General features: G+C 45.6%; 1 protein-coding gene and 1 long non-coding RNA gene across 4 annotated transcripts in view; both read right to left on the bottom strand.

Annotated features, from left to right (window-relative positions):
- Positions 1-19,603, bottom strand: part of LOC115124135 (SH2 domain-containing protein 3C-like) — a 178,769-nt gene that overhangs the window by 149,156 nt on the left and 10,010 nt on the right. The gene's annotated exons all lie outside the window — the stretch shown is intronic.
- Positions 9,601-10,854, bottom strand: LOC135563837 (uncharacterized). Its single transcript, XR_010460594.1, has 3 exons — positions 10,625-10,854; positions 10,297-10,526; positions 9,601-9,984 (listed from the first exon to the last, which is right to left on the bottom strand). It is a non-coding gene; the product is annotated as an uncharacterized LOC135563837 (long non-coding RNA).

Below are 19,603 nucleotides of genomic sequence, written 5' to 3'. Positions count from 1 at the left end.
CATGCTTCATTTGTAAATGATGTTGGAATGTGCCCATGACTATCTGTAAATTCAAAGAAAATGGTGCCGTCTGGTTCGCTTAATACAAGGAATTTGAAATGATTTATACTTTTACTTCTTATATATAAGTATATTTAAAACCAAATATTTGTTGACTTTTACTCAAGTAGTATTTTACTGGGTTGCTTTCACGTTTACTTGAGTCATTTTCTATTAAGGTATCTTTAGTTTTACTCAAGTATGACAATTGTGTACTTTTTCCCCCACTGGTTAAGGTATGTAACCATGTATACACCCATGCCTCTTCCCCTTCCTGTTGTTCACTCATTTACATACTTCCACATAAAGAATCCTGTTAATTGTTTACCTTGTTTAAACATCTGTATATTTCCATAGTGTTTCTCATAGTCAACAGACTAATGTACAACCCCCTACCGAGACAATATAGAACATGCATTCCTTCCTGATGTTTTAAACAAATTGCTCCTTAGCAAAAAGCAATTGATCAAGCAACAATTTAATAGGACTGTCTGGGAAGGGAAAATGGAAAACTAGCTGTTATTGGCAGAGGTTTGGAACTCTTTCTTATTGGTCTCAACTAATTTACTGCCTGGTGATGTCATCAGGCAGACCAAAACTCCATCCCACCAAAACAAGTGAAATTTCATTATTTTCTCAATTTCACAGAATTATTCCAACTTCATCACGCAGAAATATATATATAAAGCACAGGAAAATTATGTTTTTGACTGCACTGGGTTACTTCCTGAATTGACTAAATTGAAATAGAATTGATCCCAACACTGGTGGGAACATTATTTTACCTGGAGGTCTAGGAGAAGGATTGGTTTAGATAATTAGCCTAGTGTTGTCGGGCCTCATTCTATAAATAACTTAATCTTGTCTCCATAGAGATAGCTTTCTTTGATGTTAACAAAGTATGTTCTTGTCCCTGCGGTTTACCTCAGAAAGGGACTTTTTTAGAGTTATCATCCTGCCTGGATATAATACTAGGATTAACAGGGGGCACTGGGGAGAGAAGGCTTGTTGGAGACAACAGGCACACTAACAGACCAGTACAGTCACAATATATGAATGCTATTCAAAGGTTTTGACTTGGTTCTATGTAGTGATCAATTCAAACACACACGCACGCAGCCATGCACCCACGTGCACACCCTAACACGGAGGTCGCACACAAACACAGACTGACATACACACACAGTTATATTGGATCCTTAAATCCTACTGTGATAACTGATAAGGCAAATTCACAGTGGATTTAATAGAGGGAAAAGTGGAGAGAGAGAGAGAGAGAGAGAGAGAGAGAGAGAGAGAGAGAGAGAGAGAGAGAGAAGAGAGAGACAGAGAGAGAGAGCGAGACAGAGACAGAGAGACAGAATGAGAGAGAGAGCGAGACAGAGACAGAGAGACAGAATGAGAGACAGTGACAGAATGAGAGACAGTGACAGAGAGAGAGAAAGTGAGAAAGAGAGAGAGACAGAGACAGAGAGACAGAACGAGAGACAGAGAGAGAGAGAGAAAGTGAAAGAGAAAGAGAAAAAGCGAAAGAGAGAGAGAGAAAGAGAAAGAGAGAGAAAGAGAGAGAGAAAGAGAGAGAGAGAGAGAAAGAGAGAGAGAGAGAGAGAGAAAGAGAGAGAGAGAGAGTGACAGAGAGAGAGACGGAGAGTAAAGAGAGAGAGAGAGAGAGAGTGACAGAGAGAGAGAGAGAGAGAGAGAGAGACAGAGAGAGAGAGAGAGTAAAGAGAGAGAGAGAGTAAAGAGCATTAGTGTGATCTATTTGAAGTGTCCATCCAGAACATGGTGCTGTACACTAAATCCCTTCCCACGGTCACAGAGCTGAACTAATGGTCCCACACACACAAACAGACACAGGTCTACACAGACACACCAACCCTGTGTAACACAATCCATGTGCTAAATCACAGCCCGATCATGCCTCAGAAATGGAAGTAGAGTAGACTGTAGCCTGGGAAAGCACATGAGGACAAGTTCCAGACCACTCACAGCTCCACAGACACAGCAGGACTAGGCAGCCTGCACTATCTGCACTATAGTCTAGATAGAATTGATGTGCAGTCCCGGTAATACACTCGTGTCCCCTGTAGACCGGCTCGTACATAAAGCATCCTCCATTCAGGCCGCATGGGCGTAATTTTCCTCCTTAACTAGCTTTAATGGCAGGCCGTCTGAAAAAACAAAAAGGGAAAATGTGCCTAATAGAAGACAATTTGTTGTGTTTTTGAACGTGGTGTGCAACATCCGTTGTTTTTGACGTAGTGTTAAAAATATATATATATATATTATTTCAGAAAACACCAGTATACATACAGATTAAACTACACATTATACAGAGACCTTAATTGATTGTTTTTACAGCTTTCTTATTGGAAGAATGTAGACTGGTCTTATTGTACTGCTAGAAGTCCTTATAGAAAACAAGGAACACTGGGATTTTTATTAGTCAATTGACATTTTATGAATCAGACATTTTTGCCATTAGCACAATTACATTTAAGAGGTAAGATTGTTTTACTTGATCCTTATTATAATTAAGGAAACCGAGCAACACATTCTCCCATAAACAACAACAAAAGTAATCAAGAATATAATGAATTATAAAAAAGAAAAATAGAAATATCTTTCCATAATCTCTTTACATGTAGATGGTGCCAAAATGAAATCAAAACTGTTTTTGGATGCTCAACACAAAAAGTACAGTTAATGTTGAGTTGAATGATTTGCTACTGTAGGTAATACTTCTGAATAAGTCTGAATGAGACCTCTTTGACCTTGTTAACAAGCAGGTATTAGTGTTGGAATAACCAAACCCTTTTCCAACAGATATTATTGATAAATGTATTCCAGTAAGTTGTGTTATAAGGAATAGAACATAAAGACCTATTGTTCTGGGAGAGCAAGAAGAAACACATGTTTCCCAATGGCCACAACCCCATGTTTCCTCTCTCTCTCATACAGTGGCAATGACAGATAAACATGCATGAACACATACACACACACACACCAAACAACCTGTGTGAAGCTACAGTCGCCACAATAAGGATTAGCCACAATAGTGTAATATTCTCTGTATTTCAAGGAGCAACAGAAAACGGACTACACACATATGAAGTCTTTATCTTGCTGGAAATTAACCTCCCAGAAAATACACCAGACGCTTCCATGCTCTGGTCAGGAACTCGCATTGCTAAAAGGGTCATTTTATTGCATGATCCTTTTAGACAGAGACACAGAGAGACAGAGACAGAGACAGAGACACAGACACAGAGACAGAGACACAGAGAGACAGAGAGACAGAGACAGAGACAGAGACAGAGACACAGACACAGACACAGACACAGAGACAGAGACAGAGACACAGAGAGACAGAGACAGAGACACAGAGAGACAGAGACAGAGACACAGAAACACAGAGAGACAGAGACACAGAGACAGAGACACAGAGAGACAGAGACAGAGACACAGAGAGACAGAGACACAGAGACAGAGACACAGAGAGACAGAGACAGAGACACAGAGACACAGAGAGACAGAGACAGAGACAGAGACACAGAGAGACAGAGACAGAGACACAGAGAGACAGAGACACAGAGACAGAGACACAGAGAGACAGAGAGACAGAGACAGAGACACAAAGAGACAGAGACAGAGACAGAGACACAGAGACACAGAGAGACAGAGACAGAGACAAAGACTGTCAATGAACACTGTCAAGTTCGGGAAAACTATTGCAAATGTAAATGAGTGTTAAAGGCCAAATTTGAAGTTACTGTCTTGTAGTGAATGAAAACAGGGGTAAATATCTGTTATTTATAATATGTGATTAATACTAATCATGTGTACTGATACCAAATGAAAGATACAACATCATTACACCAATCAATAAAATGTAATGTTATACAAATAATGTATATGACGAGAAACTGCTGGCAATTTGATCATGACTCCTACTTCATAATATTAATGAGCTATTTATTTATTGTTCTTTACATTTCGCCATATACGGCATGGAACATTGTTATGTTTTGTTTGGATGAAAATGTGATATGCAATGAAAGAAAAGTATAGAGATGTGCCATCGAGTGAAAATAGGATAGCAGAGAACACATTTGTGTCATGAGTTTACATGTTGATATTTGGTTAGTGTGATATGTTGTATATAATGTAAACAATTGTTGAATTCACAGTTCGCCTTCAAAATAAACGTCCACAATTGAAACTGATCCAAACGGAAACTAATTGTGGAATAATGTCACATTTGGACTAGATAATGGTCAACAAGTTTGGAATGTTGTTATATAACTTAAATAAATACAATAAGTAATTCATTTGACAATAAACGAATTTCTAATCCCACTGTGTATTTATTAGACTGCATAATTGCGTTGGGGGCATACATAATTATGCACGTGTACAGCCTTATCTACGAAGAGTATGAGATGGGTATCAGCCTACTCAGTGACACCTACAGATTACAATTCCAAAGAGTTTACACAAATATTAGCGTCTTCGCTCTGAAACCACCGTGACATGAGCCACATTAGCTCACCAGTAAAACAAAACAAAAAGACACAGGTTGATTCTGACAATAATGGGGCTCTCTGTGTCTAGCCTAATGACAAAATAATGTATTCAACAGCCTTGCATATAAATCACAGAAATGGGGCGATGTCATAGACTTCTAAAACAAATAAAGAGTTGTTCTCACCCAACCATGGTTCGCGAATAGTTCAGCTGTAGACGAATCAATTCCTCAACTTTCTCTTCCTCTTTTCCCCGGGAACTTTCTGCAAGTGATCGGCCGTTTAAATCGGGTTTGAATAGTGAACAGTGGATGGAGACGACAGCACCCTTTAAATCGGGCGAGACTATACCAGAGAGGAAGAGACAGGCCCAACTCAGCAGAAAATCTGTCTCCCTCCAGCAGGTGGCGTATTTTCCTTGTTTTGCCCACCAAGCAAGGAGTTTTTGTATGGAGTTCAATGAGAGTGTCGAATTTGGTCAACAAAAAAATGAATTTCTTATTTGCTACGTGAGGTTTATTTGATCTAATATACGTTTTGTAATGCTTAAGTTGTTACTGGTACACTGATATAAGTAGGATACTTGACATCCCGGCAACCTTGAGAAAAAAGGTTATATGGGAGTTGTCTAGAGATGGCTATGCATATTCATGATGAGGCTAGTAGCATATCATCTCTCTCCATTGAAAACAGGCGGTTGACGTCAACAACCCTGATCGAATATTCAAAAAAGGATCACCATTTTGTATTTAACCTTCATTTAACAGGCAATAAGTTAAGAAAAAATTATTATTTACAATGACAGCCTACGCCGGCCAAACAACACTGGGCCAATTGTGCGCTGCCCTATGGGACTGCCATTGTGCCAGTTGTGATACAGCCTGGATTCGAACCAAGGTGTCTGTAGTGACGCCTCTAGCACTGAGATGCAGTGCCTTAGACCGCTGCACCACTCGGGAGCCCAATAATGAGATGTATCCCCCCAATCCAAAGAAAGGATAGGCGGGAGCTAGACAGCACGCTGTGCTGCTTTGTGGACACCGACTCCCATTGTTTGGATGGAGAGACATGCAGCTGGTCAGTATATCCATCATCTTTGGCTATATGGACACGCCTGGTGTCCAAATTGATGATTTATGTTGCGCGGTTGAGAGTCGAGTGGAGACGAATGGATTACGATGCATAAACGAACCAATGAAATCCCCTTGAATGGATTTGGGTGGGTAAATGAACCAATGATATCGCTGTATTTAGTGAAGACGGAAGTTCAGAACTATAGACTTGGAATTGAAGCTGGCACCTCATCGCTGGGAGACATGGGTCCTGGATAACGAGAAACTTCATGGAGAAGCTGTAACAATAGAAGACAAGCATGGAGAGGATAGAGATAGAAGAGAAGCATGGAGAGACCAGAGATAGAAGAGAAGCATGGAGAGGCCAGAGATAGAAGAGAAGCATGGAGAGGCTAGAGATAGAAGAGAAGCATGGAGAGGCCAGAGATAGAAGAGAAGCATGGAGATGCCAGAGGTAGAAGATAAGCATGGAGAGGCCAGAGATAGAAGAGAAGCATGGAGAGGCCAGAGATAGAAGATAAGCATGGAGAGGCCATAGATAGAAGAGTAGCATGGAGAGGCCAGAGATAGAAGAGATGCATGGAGAGGCCAGAGATAGAAGAGAAGCATGGAGAGGCCAGAGATAGAAGAGAAGCATGGAGAGGCCATAGATAGAAGAGAAGCATGGAGAGGCCAGAGATAGAAGATAAGCATGGAGAGGCCATAGATAGAAGAGTAGCATGGAGAGGCCAGAGATAGAAGAGATGCATGGAGAGGCCAGAGATAGAAGAGAAGCATGGAGATGCCAGAGGTAGAAGATAAGCATGGAGAGGCCAGAGATAGAAGAGAAGCATGGAGAGGCCAGAGATGGAAGATAAGCATGGAGAGGCCATAGATAGAAGAGTAGCATGGAGAGGCCAGAGATAGAAGAGATGCATGGAGAGGCCAGAGATAGAAGAGAAGCATGGAGAGGCCAGAGATAGAAGAGAAGCATGGAGAGGCCATAGATAGAAGAGAAGCATGGAGAGGATAGAGATAGAAGAGAAGCATGGAGAGGCCATAGATAGAAGAGAAGCATGGAGAGGCCAGAGATAGAAGAGAAGCATGGAGAGGATAGAGATAGAAGAGAAGCATGGAGAGGATAGAGATAGAAGAGAGGCATGGAGAGGCCAGAGATAGAAGAGAAGCATGGAGAGGATAGAGATAGAAGAGAAGCATGGAGAGGATAGAGATAGAAGAGAAGCATGGAGAGGCCAGAGATAGAAGAGAAGCATGGAGAGGCCAGAGATAGAAGAGAAGCATGGAGAGGCCAGAGATAGAAGAGAAGCATGGAGAGGATAGAGATAGAAGAGAAGCATGGAGAGGATAGAGATAGAAGAGAAGCATGGAGAGGCCAGAGATAGAAGAGAAGCATGGAGAGGCCAGAGATAGAAGAGAAGCATGGAGAGGCCAGAGATAGAAGAGAAGCATGGAGAGGCCAGAGATAGAAGAGAAGCATGGAGAGGATAGAGATAGAAGAGAAGCATGGAGAGGCCATAGATAGAAGAGAAGGATGGAGAGGCCAGAGATAGAAGAGAAGCATGGAGAGGATAGAGATAGAAGAGAAGCATAGAGATAGAAGAGAGGCATGGAGAGGCCAGAGATAGAAGAGAAGCATGGAGAGGCCAGAGATAGAAGAGAAGCATGGAGAGGCCAGAGATAGAAGAGAAGCATGGAGAGGATAGAGATAGAAGAGAAGCATTGGACACTGTGCTATCTAACCTCCAAACGAGCTTCAATGCCATACAGCACTCCTTCCGTGGCCTCCAACTGCTCTTAAACGCGAGTAAAACCAAATGCATGCTTTTCAACCGATCGCTGCCTGCACCCGCATGCCCGACTAGCATCACCACCCTGGATGGTTCCGACCTTGAATATGTGGACATCTATAAGTACCTAGGTGTCTGGCTAGACTGCAAACTCTCCTTCCAGACTCACATCAAACATCTCCAATCGAAAATCAAATCAAGAGTCGGCTTTCTATTCCGCAACAAAGCCTCCTTCACTCAGAGATAGAAGAGAAGCATGGAGAGGCCAGAGATAGAAGAGAAGCATGGAGAGGCCAGAGATAGAAGAGAAGCAGGAGAGGCCAGAGATAGAAGAGAAGCATGGAGAGGCCAGAGATAGAAGAGATGCATGGAGAGGCCAGATATAGAAGAGAAGCATGGAGTGGCCAGAGATAGAAGAGAAGCATGGAGAGGATAGAGATAGAAGAGAAGCATGGAGAGGATAGAGATAGAAGATAAGCATGGAGAGGCCAGAGATAGAAGAGAAGCATGGAGAGGCCAGAGATAGAAGAGAAGCATGGAGAGGCCAGAGATAGAAGAGAAGCATGGAGAGGCCAGAGATAGAAGAGAAGCATGGAGAGGATAGAGATAGAAGAGAAGCATGGAGAGGATAGAGATAGAAGAGAAGCATGGAGAGGCCAGAGATAGAAGAGAAGCATGGAGAGGCCAGAGATAGAAGAGAAGAATGAGAGGCCAGAGATAGAAGAGAAGCATGGAGAGGATAGAGATAGAAGAGAAGCATGGAGAGGATAGAGATAGAAGAGAAGCATGGAGAGGCCAGAGATAGAAGAGAAGCATGGAGAGGCCAGAGATAGAAGAGAAGCATGGAGAGGCCAGAGATAGAAGAGAAGCATGGAGAGGCCAGAGATAGAAGAGAAGCATGGAGAGGCCAGAGATAGAAGAGAAGCATGGAGAGGATAGAGATAGAAGAGAAGCATGGAGAGGATAGAGATAGAAGAGAAGCATGGAGAGGCCAGAGATAGAAGAGAAGCATGGAGAGGCCAGAGATAGAAGAGAAGAATGGAGAGGCCAGAGATAGAAGAGAAGCATGGAGAGGATAGAGATAGAAGAGAAGCATGGAAAGGATAGAGATAGAAGAGAAGCATGGAGAGGCCAGATATAGAAGAGAAGCATGGAGTGGCCAGAGATAGAAGAGAAGCATGGAGAGGATAGAGATAGAAGAGAAGCATGGAGAGGATAGAGATAGAAGAGAAGCATGGAGAGGCCAGAGATAGAAGAGAAGCATGGAGAGGCCAGAGATAGAAGAGAAGAATGGAGAGGCCAGAGATAGAAGAGAAGCATGGAGAGGATAGAGATAGAAGAGAAGCATGGAGAGGATAGAGATAGAAGAGAAGCATGGAGAGGCCAGAGATAGAAGAGAAGCATGGAGAGGCCAGAGATAGAAGAGAAGCATGGAGAGGCCAGAGATAGAAGAGAAGCATGGAGAGGCCAGAGATAGAAGAGAAGCATGGAGAGGCCAGAGATAGAAGAGAAGCATGGAGAGGATAGAGATAGAAGAGAAGCATGGAGAGGATAGAGATAGAAGAGAAGCATGGAGAGGCCAGAGATAGAAGAGAAGCATGGAGAGGCCAGAGATAGAAGAGAAGAATGGAGAGGCCAGAGATAGAAGAGAAGCATGGAGAGGATAGAGATAGAAGAGAAGCATGGAAAGGATAGAGATAGAAGAGAAGCATGGAGAGGCCAGAGATAGAAGAGAAGCATGGAGAGGCCAGAGATTGAAAAGAAGCATGGAGAGGCCAGACTTGTAAATTGGGCTAAGGAACAGAAGTTCAGTTTTAGAGAAACACCATCAGTGCAAGCTCTGCAAGCAATACAGTGGATGAAGGCACAGCATGAGTGTGGTGAACAGATAGACAGTCTTATAGACAGTTAGGAAGAAGGAGAAGAGCCAAGTACAAACCGTATCCTGCTGTCTCTGATGGTTAGGAAATTTAACCTGACGAGAGTGAGGATGAATAACCTGTGGTGGCAGGTGTGGTGAAGACCTCTGAATCCGAGCTTCGCCCTGATGGTCATGCAAAGGATGATTCGGGCCCAGTGGGAGTGAAATTTTTTGGCTGATCCATATGTAGTGTCAGGCTGGGTGGAACATAAGTTGGGTACTGTTCAAATCGGAGAAGGTAGCTCCAAGTGGACTTGTGATGATTTTATGTTTATTAACCTTTATTTAAACAGGGGACCAAGCTGAGACAGAGTCTCTTTTACAGTTGGGCCCTGTGATACAACAATAAAAACAACAGCAATTAATAAGAATTTAAAAACCAAAACAAAATCAAAACATATAAAAAGTACAAGATGGATATTAAAACGATTAAAATAAATAAACTGCTATAAGAAAAACACACATTACAAAAAATAATCACAGTTTATAATAACTGTCTTGTCTGATTACACACACCTGGTTCCCATTTCCCCTGATCAGTATGTTATATATGTGCCCTCTGTTCCCTCTGTCTTTGTTGGTTGTTGTTTCCATGTCCGTTGGTGGTGTGAGTACCTATGTGTTGGTGGGGTTAGTACCTATGCGTTGGTGGGGTTAGTACCTATGTGTTGGTGGTGTGAGTACCTATGTGTTGGTGGGGTTAGTACCTATGCGTTGGTGGTGTGAGTACCTATGTGTTGGTGGTGTGAGTACCTATGTGTTGGTGGTGTGAGTACCTATGTGTTGGTGGGGTTAGTACCTATGCGTTGGTGGTGTGAGTACCTATGTGTTGGTGGTGTGAGTACCTATGTGTTGGTGGGGTTAGTGAATACCTATGTGTTGGTGGTGTGAGTACCTATGCGTTGGTGGTGTGAGTACCTATGTGTTGGTGGGGGTGGTGGGGTTAGTACCTATGTGTTGGTGGGGTTAGTACCTATGTGTTGGTGGGGTTAGTACCTATGTGTTGGTGGTGTGAGTATCTATGTGTTGGTGGTGTGAGTATCTATGTGTTGGTGGTGTGAGTACCTATGTGTTGGTGGTGTGAGTACCTATGTGTTAGTGGGGTTAGTACCTATGTGTTGGTGGTGTGAGTACCTATGTGTTGGTGGGGTTAGTACCTATGTGTTGGTGGGGTTAGTACCTATGTGTTGGTGGGGTTAGTACCCTATGGGGTGTTGGTGGTGGTGTGAGTACCTATGTGTTGGTGGTGTGAGTACCTATGCGTTGATGTGTGAGTACCTATGTGTTGGTGGGGTTAGTACCTATGTGTTGGTGGGGTTAGTACCTATGTGTTGGTGGTGTGAGTACCTATGTGTTGGTGGGGTTAGTACCTATGTGTTGGTGGGGTTAGTACCTATGTGTTGGTGGTGTGAGTATCTATGTGTTGGTGGTGTGAGTACCTATGTGTTGGTGGGGTTAGTACCTATGTGTTGGTGGTGTGAGTACCTATGCGTTGGTGGGGTTAGTACCTATGTGTTGGTGGTGAGTACCTATGTGTTGGTGGTGTGAGTACCTATGTGTTGGTGGTGTGAGTACCTATGTGTTGGTGGGGTTAGTACCTATGTGTTGGTGGTGTGAGTACCTATGTGTTGGTGGGGTTAGTACCTATGTGTTGGTGGTGTGAGTACCTATGTGTTGGTGGTGTGAGTATCTATGTGTTGGTGGTGTGAGTACCTATGTGTTGGTGGGGTTAGTACCTATGCGTTGGTGGTGTGAGTACCTATGTGTTGGTGGTGTGAGTACCTATGTGTTGGTGGGGTTAGTACCTATGCGTTGGTGGGGTTAGTACCTATGTGTTGGTGGTGTGAGTACCTATGCGTTGGTGGTGTGAGTACCTATGTGTTGGTGGGGTTAGTACCTATGTGTTGGTGGGGTTAGTACCTATGTGTTGGTGGGGTTAGTACCTATGTGTTGGTGGGGTTAGTACCTATGTGTTGGTGGTGTGAGTATCTATGTGTTGGTGGTGTGAGTATCTATGTGTTGGTGGTGTGAGTACCTATGTGTTGGTGGTGTGAGTACCTATGTGTTAGTGGGGTTAGTACCTATGTGTTGGTGGTGTGAGTACCTATGTGTTGGTGGGGTTAGTACCTATGTGTTGGTGGGGTTAGTACCTATGTGTTGGTGGGGTTAGTACCTATGCGTTGGTGGGGTGAGTACCTATGTGTTGGTGGTGTGAGTACCTATGTGTTGGTGGTGTGAGTACCTATGCGTTGGATGTGTGAGTACCTATGTGTTGGTGGGGTTAGTACCTATGTGTTGGTGGGGTTAGTACCTATGTGTTGGTGGTGTGAGTACCTATGTGTTGGTGGGGTTAGTACCTATGTGTTGGTGGGGTTAGTACCTATGTGTTGGTGGTGTGAGTATCTATGTGTTGGTGGTGTGAGTACCTATGTGTTGGTGGGGTTAGTACCTATGTGTTGGTGGTGTGAGTACCTATGCGTTGGTGGGGTTAGTACCTATGTGTTGGTGGTGTGAGTACCTATGTGTTGGTGGTGTGAGTACCTATGTGTTGGTGGGGTTAGTACCTATGTGTTGGTGGGGTTAGTACCTATGTGTTGGTGGTGTGAGTACCTATGTGTTGGTGGGGTTAGTACCTATGTGTTGGTGGTGTGAGTACCTATGTGTTGGTGGTGTGAGTATCTATGTGTTGGTGGTGTGAGTACCTATGTGTTGGTGGTGTGAGTACCTATGTGTTGGTGGGGTTAGTACCTATGCGTTGGTGGGGTTAGTACCTATGTGTTGGTGGTGTGAGTACCTATGTGTTGGTGGTGTGAGTACCTATGTGTTGGTGGGGTTAGTACCTATGTGTTGGTGGGGTTATACCTATGTGTTGGTGGTGTGAGTACCTATGTGTTGGTGGTGTGAGTACCTATGTGTTGGTGGGGTTAGTACCTATGTGTTGGTGGTGTGAGTACCTATGTGTTGGTGGTGTGAGTACCTATGTGTTGGTGGGGTTAGTACCTATGTGTTGGTGGTGTGAGTACCTATGTGTTGGTGGTGTGAGTACCTATGTGTTGGTGGTGTGTGTACCTATGCGTTGGTGGGGTTAGTACCTATGCGTTGGTGGGGTTAGTACCTATGCGTTGGTGGTGTGAGTACCTATGCGTTGGTGGTGTGAGTACCTATGCGTTGGTGGTGTGAGTACCTATGCGTTGGTGGTGTTGTGTGGGGTTAGTACCTATGTGTTGGTGGGGTTAGTACCTATGTGTTGGTGGGGTTAGTACCTATGTGTTGGTGGGGTTAGTACCTATGTGTTGGCGGGGTTAGTACCTATGTGTTGGCGGGGTTAGTACCTATGTGTTGGTGGGGTTAGTACCTATGTGTTGGTGGTGTGAGTATCTATGTGTTGGTGGTGTGAGTACCTATGTGTTGGTGGGGTTAGTACCTATGTGTTGGTGGTGTGAGTACCTATGCGTTGGTGGTGTGAGTACCTATGCGTTGGTGGTGTGAGTACCTATGCGATGGTGGTGTGAGTACCTATGCGATGGTGCAGCTGTTATGCTGCGTGCTTTATATAGACACGGCATCGTCCCGTGTCGTTCAACGAGGTTTATCCTCGCTCTTTTGTTTGGGTACAGCCCAGTGTTTTTGTATACATGTTTGTTTTGGGTGTATTATAAAACCTTATTGTGTGTTCCTGCGCCTGTCTCCAAATCCTTTATACCAGCGTGACAGCTGTTTAACCTAACTCCGAGTGAATCCGGGGCATCTCTAGCACTAGCATGTCCTGTGACAGAGTCTGATAAATACTGTTTAACCTAACTCTGAGTGAATCCGGGGCATCTCTAGCACTAGCATGTCCTGTGACCGAGTCTGATAAATACTGTTTGACCACTGGATTGTTGAGTGAAGATAGTTAGGAAGTTTCTGTGAGACAGCTTTATAAACTAATATCAACCCGTGTCTGGTCCTTCTAAAAGTCAGGGAGTCCCAGCAAACCCAAGTGTACAAAAGCCAATGATGTGTGCAAAAGTTTGCACCAGTAACAAAGCACAATGCTGCATGATACACTGCATCTAATTTCTTCAGTGCTGATCCATGTATCTACAGTTGAAGTCAGAAGTTTACGTACACCTTAGCCAAATACATTTAAACTCAGTTTTTCACAATTCATTACATTTAATCCTAGTAAAAGTTTCCTGTCTTAGGTCAGTTAGGATCACCACTTTATTTTAAGAATGTGAAATGTCAGAATAATAGTAGAGAGAATGATTTATTTCAGCTTTTATTTCTTTCATCACATTCCCAGTAGGTCAGAAGTTTACATACACTCAATTAGTATTTGGTAGCATTGCCTTTAAATTGTTTAACTTGGGTCAAATGTTTCGGGTAGCCTTCCACAAGCTTCCCACAATAAGTTGGGTGAATGTTGTCCCATTCCTCCTCACTGAGTTGGTGTAACTGAGTCAGGTTTGTAGGCCTCCTTGCTCGCACACACTTTTTCAGTTCTGCCCACACATTTTCTATATGGTGGAGGTCAGGGCTTTGTGATGGCCACTCCAATACCTTGACGTTGTTGTCCTTAAGCCATTTTGCCACACCTTTGGAAGTATGCTTGGGGTCATTGTCCATTTGGAAGACCCATTTGCGACCAAGCTTTAACTTCCTGACTGATGTTTTTGAGATGTTGCTTCAATATATCCACATCATTTTCAATCCTCATGAATCCATCTATTTTGTGACCTGAACCAGTCCCTCCTGCAGAAAAGCACCCCCACAACGTGATGCTGCCACCCCCGTGCTTCACGGTTGGGATGGTGTTCTTCGGCCCTTTTTTCTCCAAACATAACGATGGTCATTACGGCCAAACAGTTCTATTTTTGTTTCATCAGACCAGAGGATATTTCTCCAAAAAGTATGATCTTTGTCCCCATGTGCAGTTGCAAACCATTGTCCGTCTTTTTTATGGCGGTTTTGGAGCAGTGGCTTCTTCCTTGCTGAGCGGCCTTTCAGGTTATGTCGATATAGGACTCGTTTTACTGTGGATATAGATACTGTGGACGGACCACTAGAGGGCAGGCTGGGCTCATGGATAGTTGCCCAACAGAGCCTGGGAGACAAGGTAACCAGAGTCAATTAAGCACAGCTGACGGTACTAATGAGATACTCTCCTTCCCCTATAAAAGAGAGAATGGAACCAGAAGAGATGGGGGAAACTATCTCTGGAAGATGGCCACCGAGAGAGAGAAGCTGTGCTGAAAGAACCACTAAGACGGTGACAAAACCGTGATTTATGTTGTAGTTTAAAGATTATCCTATTGTGTTCTTGTTTCATCTGGAGAAGAAGATGTGTGTTTTTCCTTGGAAGATTTTTCATTGATTATGTTTGAATGTTTTTGTTGACAAAATACTCTCAATAGAGAACCGTGTTCAATCAGAAAAACCTTTTTCCTGACTTGTTTATTCCACCTTCCCGCTTTAGAGTGACGCCTAATTACTTGGTACGCCCACATTGGTGGAGGATGCAGGCATTAGGTGGACGAGTGACACAAGGATAAGTGAGTAAATCAAGATTCTTCCAGTAGACCCGGAGGAACCATTCAAGAACAATGATAACTCTACTACAACAATTGATCACGGCACAGCGGACAACCATAGAACTCCTGCAACAACAGCTGAACCGACTAGAAGAACCTAGAGTTAAGCCAAGAGCGGCTGCTCACGCCATCTTACCTCGTCTCTCCAAGGAGGATGATATTGAGGCCTTCCTCATGACTCGAAAGGACGGCCACCTTGGAAAGAGTGGCCGCCCACAGAATGGGCGAGCGCATTAGCCCCTCTTTTGACCGGGGTGGCTCAGGAAGCCTATTTTGACCTGGATTCCCACGAAGCTGCGGACTATGGGCGACTAAAACCGAGATCCTGTCCCGGTACCAGCTGACTGCCAGAGATAGGGCTGTAAAGTTCCATCAATGGACCTATACAGCTGATCAACCCGTCCGTGCCCAGATCTTCGCCTTAATACGACTGACGAAACAGTGGCTAGAACCTGGAAAGGAGTAGGACATGTGATAGAGACTCGTAGTGGACAAGATATTGAGAGAATTACCCAGTGACTTAAAAAGGGTTGTGGGGCAAGCCAACCCGTTGTCAGCCGACGACATAGCCCAGGCGGTGGAAACATATCGGTCTACAGGGGAGTTGTTAAAAAGTGACAAGGAGGAACGGAAGGAGTCTTGCAATCCCGTACCACGACTCACCCCGGCGCGCCGCCACCGAACGCCCAAGCCTCCCGGAGGTGGGAGAAGTCAGCCACCACACAGCAGGGTCGGTGTTATAAATGTCAGTCTCCCAACCATTATGCCCCACAATGTCCTAGCAAGGATGAGCCCATGGTCACGGAGTCATCACTGCCTACCCCCACACATCCCGTTTTGAGGGGGCAGGATCAACACTGTTGGTTAGCAGAGATAGCCCCAGCATCAGAGATTCCGGTGCAAGTCGAAGGACAAGATGTGGTAGCGATTCTCGACTCGGGAAGTATGGTTACGTTAGTAGAGGAGCGGATGGTGACCTCCGCAACACTGCTACCAGACAAAGTAGCCGTATCATGTATCCATGGAGACACCCACTATTACCCCACTGTGAATCTGCCTATTCTCACTCCAAAAGGAAGGTGTACAGTCAGGGCCGGGAAAGTGCCGCAGCTGAAGGTGCCATTATTGATCGGGAGAGACTGTCCCTTATATAAGGAGCTTCGGCAGATGACGTTATGCACGGGAAGAAGGAGGACAGGAAAGAAGAGAAAATCCAAGCCCGAGGTAGTAGTCCTACAAGGAGACGTAGCCGCGTCCTCGTCCTCTGCAGCAGAGGAAGAAATAGCGACCCAACGTTTACGACAGATATTCCAAGAAACCACCGATGAAGACACATGTGAAGGGCTATACACAACGAGGAAGGAAGGAGCAACCAGGCGTTAAGGGATATATTTGAAGCTCCATCCGAGGAGGGAACCTGGAAGGGATTCTCCTCGGTCACCCCTGATGGGGATGTGGAACAACCTCCACATCCTCTACCGAGGTCGACCTGCCCCAGGAATTAAAGGGACAGTTCGGCACCTCGCAGCATAGAGACCCAGACCTAAGGGAGGCCATGAGGAAGGTGAAGGTGATCGACGGGAGGAACGTCGATGGATCAGGTGAGCCCTCTTCCTTACTATGCAATCAGGCGGGGTCTCTTATACTGGGTCGTACGACGAAGGGGGAAAACCAGGAATTACTAATGGTGCCTAGGCCATACAGAGATACAGTTCTACAGTTAGCCCATTCCCACGTCCTAGAGGACACCTGGCACGAGACAAGACTATTGACAGAATCATGCAGAGATTCTATTGGCCCCGGTCACCCGGATGTGGCCAGGTATTGTAGGACGTGTGATCAATGTCAACGTACAGCCCCACGGCCACACCTACGTAACCCTTTGATTCCTCTCCCCATCATAGAGACTCCCTTGAACGCATAGCTATGGACCTCGTAGGACCCCTCCCAAAATCCGCCAGAGGACACGAGTACATCCTAGTGGTTATAGATTACGCTACCAAGTTCCCCGGAGGCCATACCCCTGCGTAACATGTCGTCAAAGGGAATTGCCAAGGAGTTATTCCTGATGTTCTCTCAGGTGGGCCTCCCAAGACTATCTTGACTGATCAAGGAACCCCGCTCATGTCCCGGTTGATGAAGGACTTGTGTCGGTTATATCAGGTTCAACAGATACGCAAGCATATTCCACCCTCAAACAGACGGGTTGTGTGAACGCTGAACAAAACGATAAAAAGCATGTTGAGAAGGGTGGTGTCCCGAGATGGGAAAACTGGGACATGCTTCTCCCACACTTAATGTTTGCCCTGCGAGAAGTACCCCAGGCATCCACTGGATTCTCTCCGTTTGAATTGCTCTATGGCAGACCCTGTCGAGGAATCCTCGACTTAGCCAAGGAGACCTGGGAGACCCAACCATGCCCCTTTCGATCCACAATAGAACACGTTACCCTGATGAGAGACCGCCTGTCAGCAGTGTGGCCCATAGTCAAGGAGCATATGGAGAAGGCCCAAAGGACCCAAGGCCGGGCCTATGATAAGTCTGCGACCCCCCCGTGAGTTCACCGTGGGAGAGAAAGTGATGGTGCTTGTGCCCACGGCCGAACATCGTTTGCTGGCGCAGTGGAGGGGGCCCTACGAGGTAATGAAAAGGGTCTCACCGGTCAATTACCTCATCAAGCAACCTGACAGGAGGAAGAAGGTCCAAATCTATCACATAAACCTGCTGAAGACATACCATGGACGAGAGGAGGAGGTGGCTTTGATGGCCCTGGAGGGCAAAGGAAAAGAGGAGGCTCTACCACAGGTGCGCCGTGGCCAAACTCTCCTACCGGAGCAGTCAAGACAGCTAGACAAGCTGATTATGAACTTCGGTCGAATATTCTCTCCATTCCCAGGACAAACAGATGTCCTGTTCCACCATATCCACACTGAACCCGGCAAGAAGGTGCATATCCGCCCTTACAGGATTCCTGAAGCTCGCAGAGTCATCGCTAAGAAAGAGGTGAGGGAGATGTTGAGGATGGGCGTGATCGAGCCCTCGACGAGTGAGTGGTCCAGTCCCATAGTCCTGGTCCCCAAATCCGATGGTAGTATGAGACTCTGCAACGACTTTAGGGGCGTGAATGCCATCTCTACATTCGATGCGTATCCCATGCCCCGCGTGGATGAACTCTTGGAGCGCTTAGGAAAGGCCAAGTTCATCACTACCCTGGATTTGACGAAGGGATATTGGCAAGTGCCGTGGCTCCGGAGGATCGCCCAAAGACTGCCTTCGCCACTCCAGAGGGGCTTTTCCAGTATGTGAGGATGCCCTTCGGACTGCACGGTGCCGCTGCAACCTTCCAACGCCTCATGGATGCCATTCTACGGCCCCATCAAGAGTATGCAGCGGCGTACATAGACGATGTGGTCATCCACAGCGAGGACTGGGATAGTCACCTCCTGCGATTACGGGCGGTGCTCGTGAGTTTGGAAGCCACAGGGTTGACAGCCAATCCAAATAAATGCTGCCTGGGTTTGTCCGAAGCGGAATACCTGGGGTACACCGTGGGGAACGGGAAAATACGCCACAGGCAGAGAAGACCAGGGCACTGTGACTGGCCTCGACCCGGACCAAGCGAGACGTTCGGGGCCTTCTTAGGGATAACAGGATATTATCGCCGTTTTATCCCGGGATATGCAACCATTGCCAACCCCTCACAAACCTCATCAGGAAAAACCTGCCAAACCAGGTAGAGTGGAAAGACGAGACGGAAGAGGCCTTTCAATTGTTAAAAGATGGCCTGTGTTCTGATCCCGTTCTACAGGTCGGACTTCTCACAAGAGTTCATTGTGCAGGTCGACGCTCGGATACAGGGCTCGGGGCCGTACTAGCTCAGGGTAAAGGTGAAGCAGAGAAGCCGATTCTCTTCATTAGTAGGAAACTCAGCGATCGGGAACAGAGGTATGCGATCAGAGAAAGAGGCCTTAGCCATCAAGTGGGCCCTCGATTATCTCCGGTACTACCTACTGGGTCGGAGGTTTGCATTAGTTACTGACCATGCGCCTCACGTGGATGGCTGGTAAGAGAAACAATAACAACAGAATAGCCAGATGGTTTTTGTCTTTACAACCATTTCTTCCATGTCATCCACAGGGCCGGATCGAGGAACGGGAATGCAGACGCGCTGTCCCGACGCGACCAAGACGGTGCGTCTGGCGCCCGACCCTCCGGTTCGGTCCTGGGGGGGGAAGGTATGTGGACGGACCACTAGAGGGGCAGGCTGGGCTCATGGATAGTTGCCCAACAGAGCCTGGGAGACAAGGTAACCAGAGTCAATTAAGCACAGCTGACGGTACTAATGAGATACTCTCCTTCCCCTATAAAAGAGAGAATGGAACCAGAAGAGATGGGGGAAACTATCTCTGGAAGATGCCACCGAGAGAGAAGCTGTGCTGAAAGAACCACTAAGACGGTGACAAAACCGTGATTTATGTTTGTTGTAGTTTAAAGATTATCCTATTGTGTTCTTGTTTCATCTGGAGAAGAAGATGTGTGTTTTTCCTTGGAAGATTTTTCATTGATTATGTTTGAATGTTTTTGTTGACAAAATACTCTCAATAGAGAACCGTGTTCAATCAGAAAACCTTTTTCCTGACTCGTTTATTCCACCTTCCCGCTTTAGAGTGACGCCTAATTA

This window comes from Oncorhynchus nerka, linkage group LG22, assembly GCF_034236695.1.
Source record: "Oncorhynchus nerka isolate Pitt River linkage group LG22, Oner_Uvic_2.0, whole genome shotgun sequence".
NCBI lineage: Eukaryota > Metazoa > Chordata > Actinopteri > Salmoniformes > Salmonidae > Oncorhynchus > Oncorhynchus nerka.
This window is presented reverse-complemented; position numbering and strand designations above follow the sequence as displayed.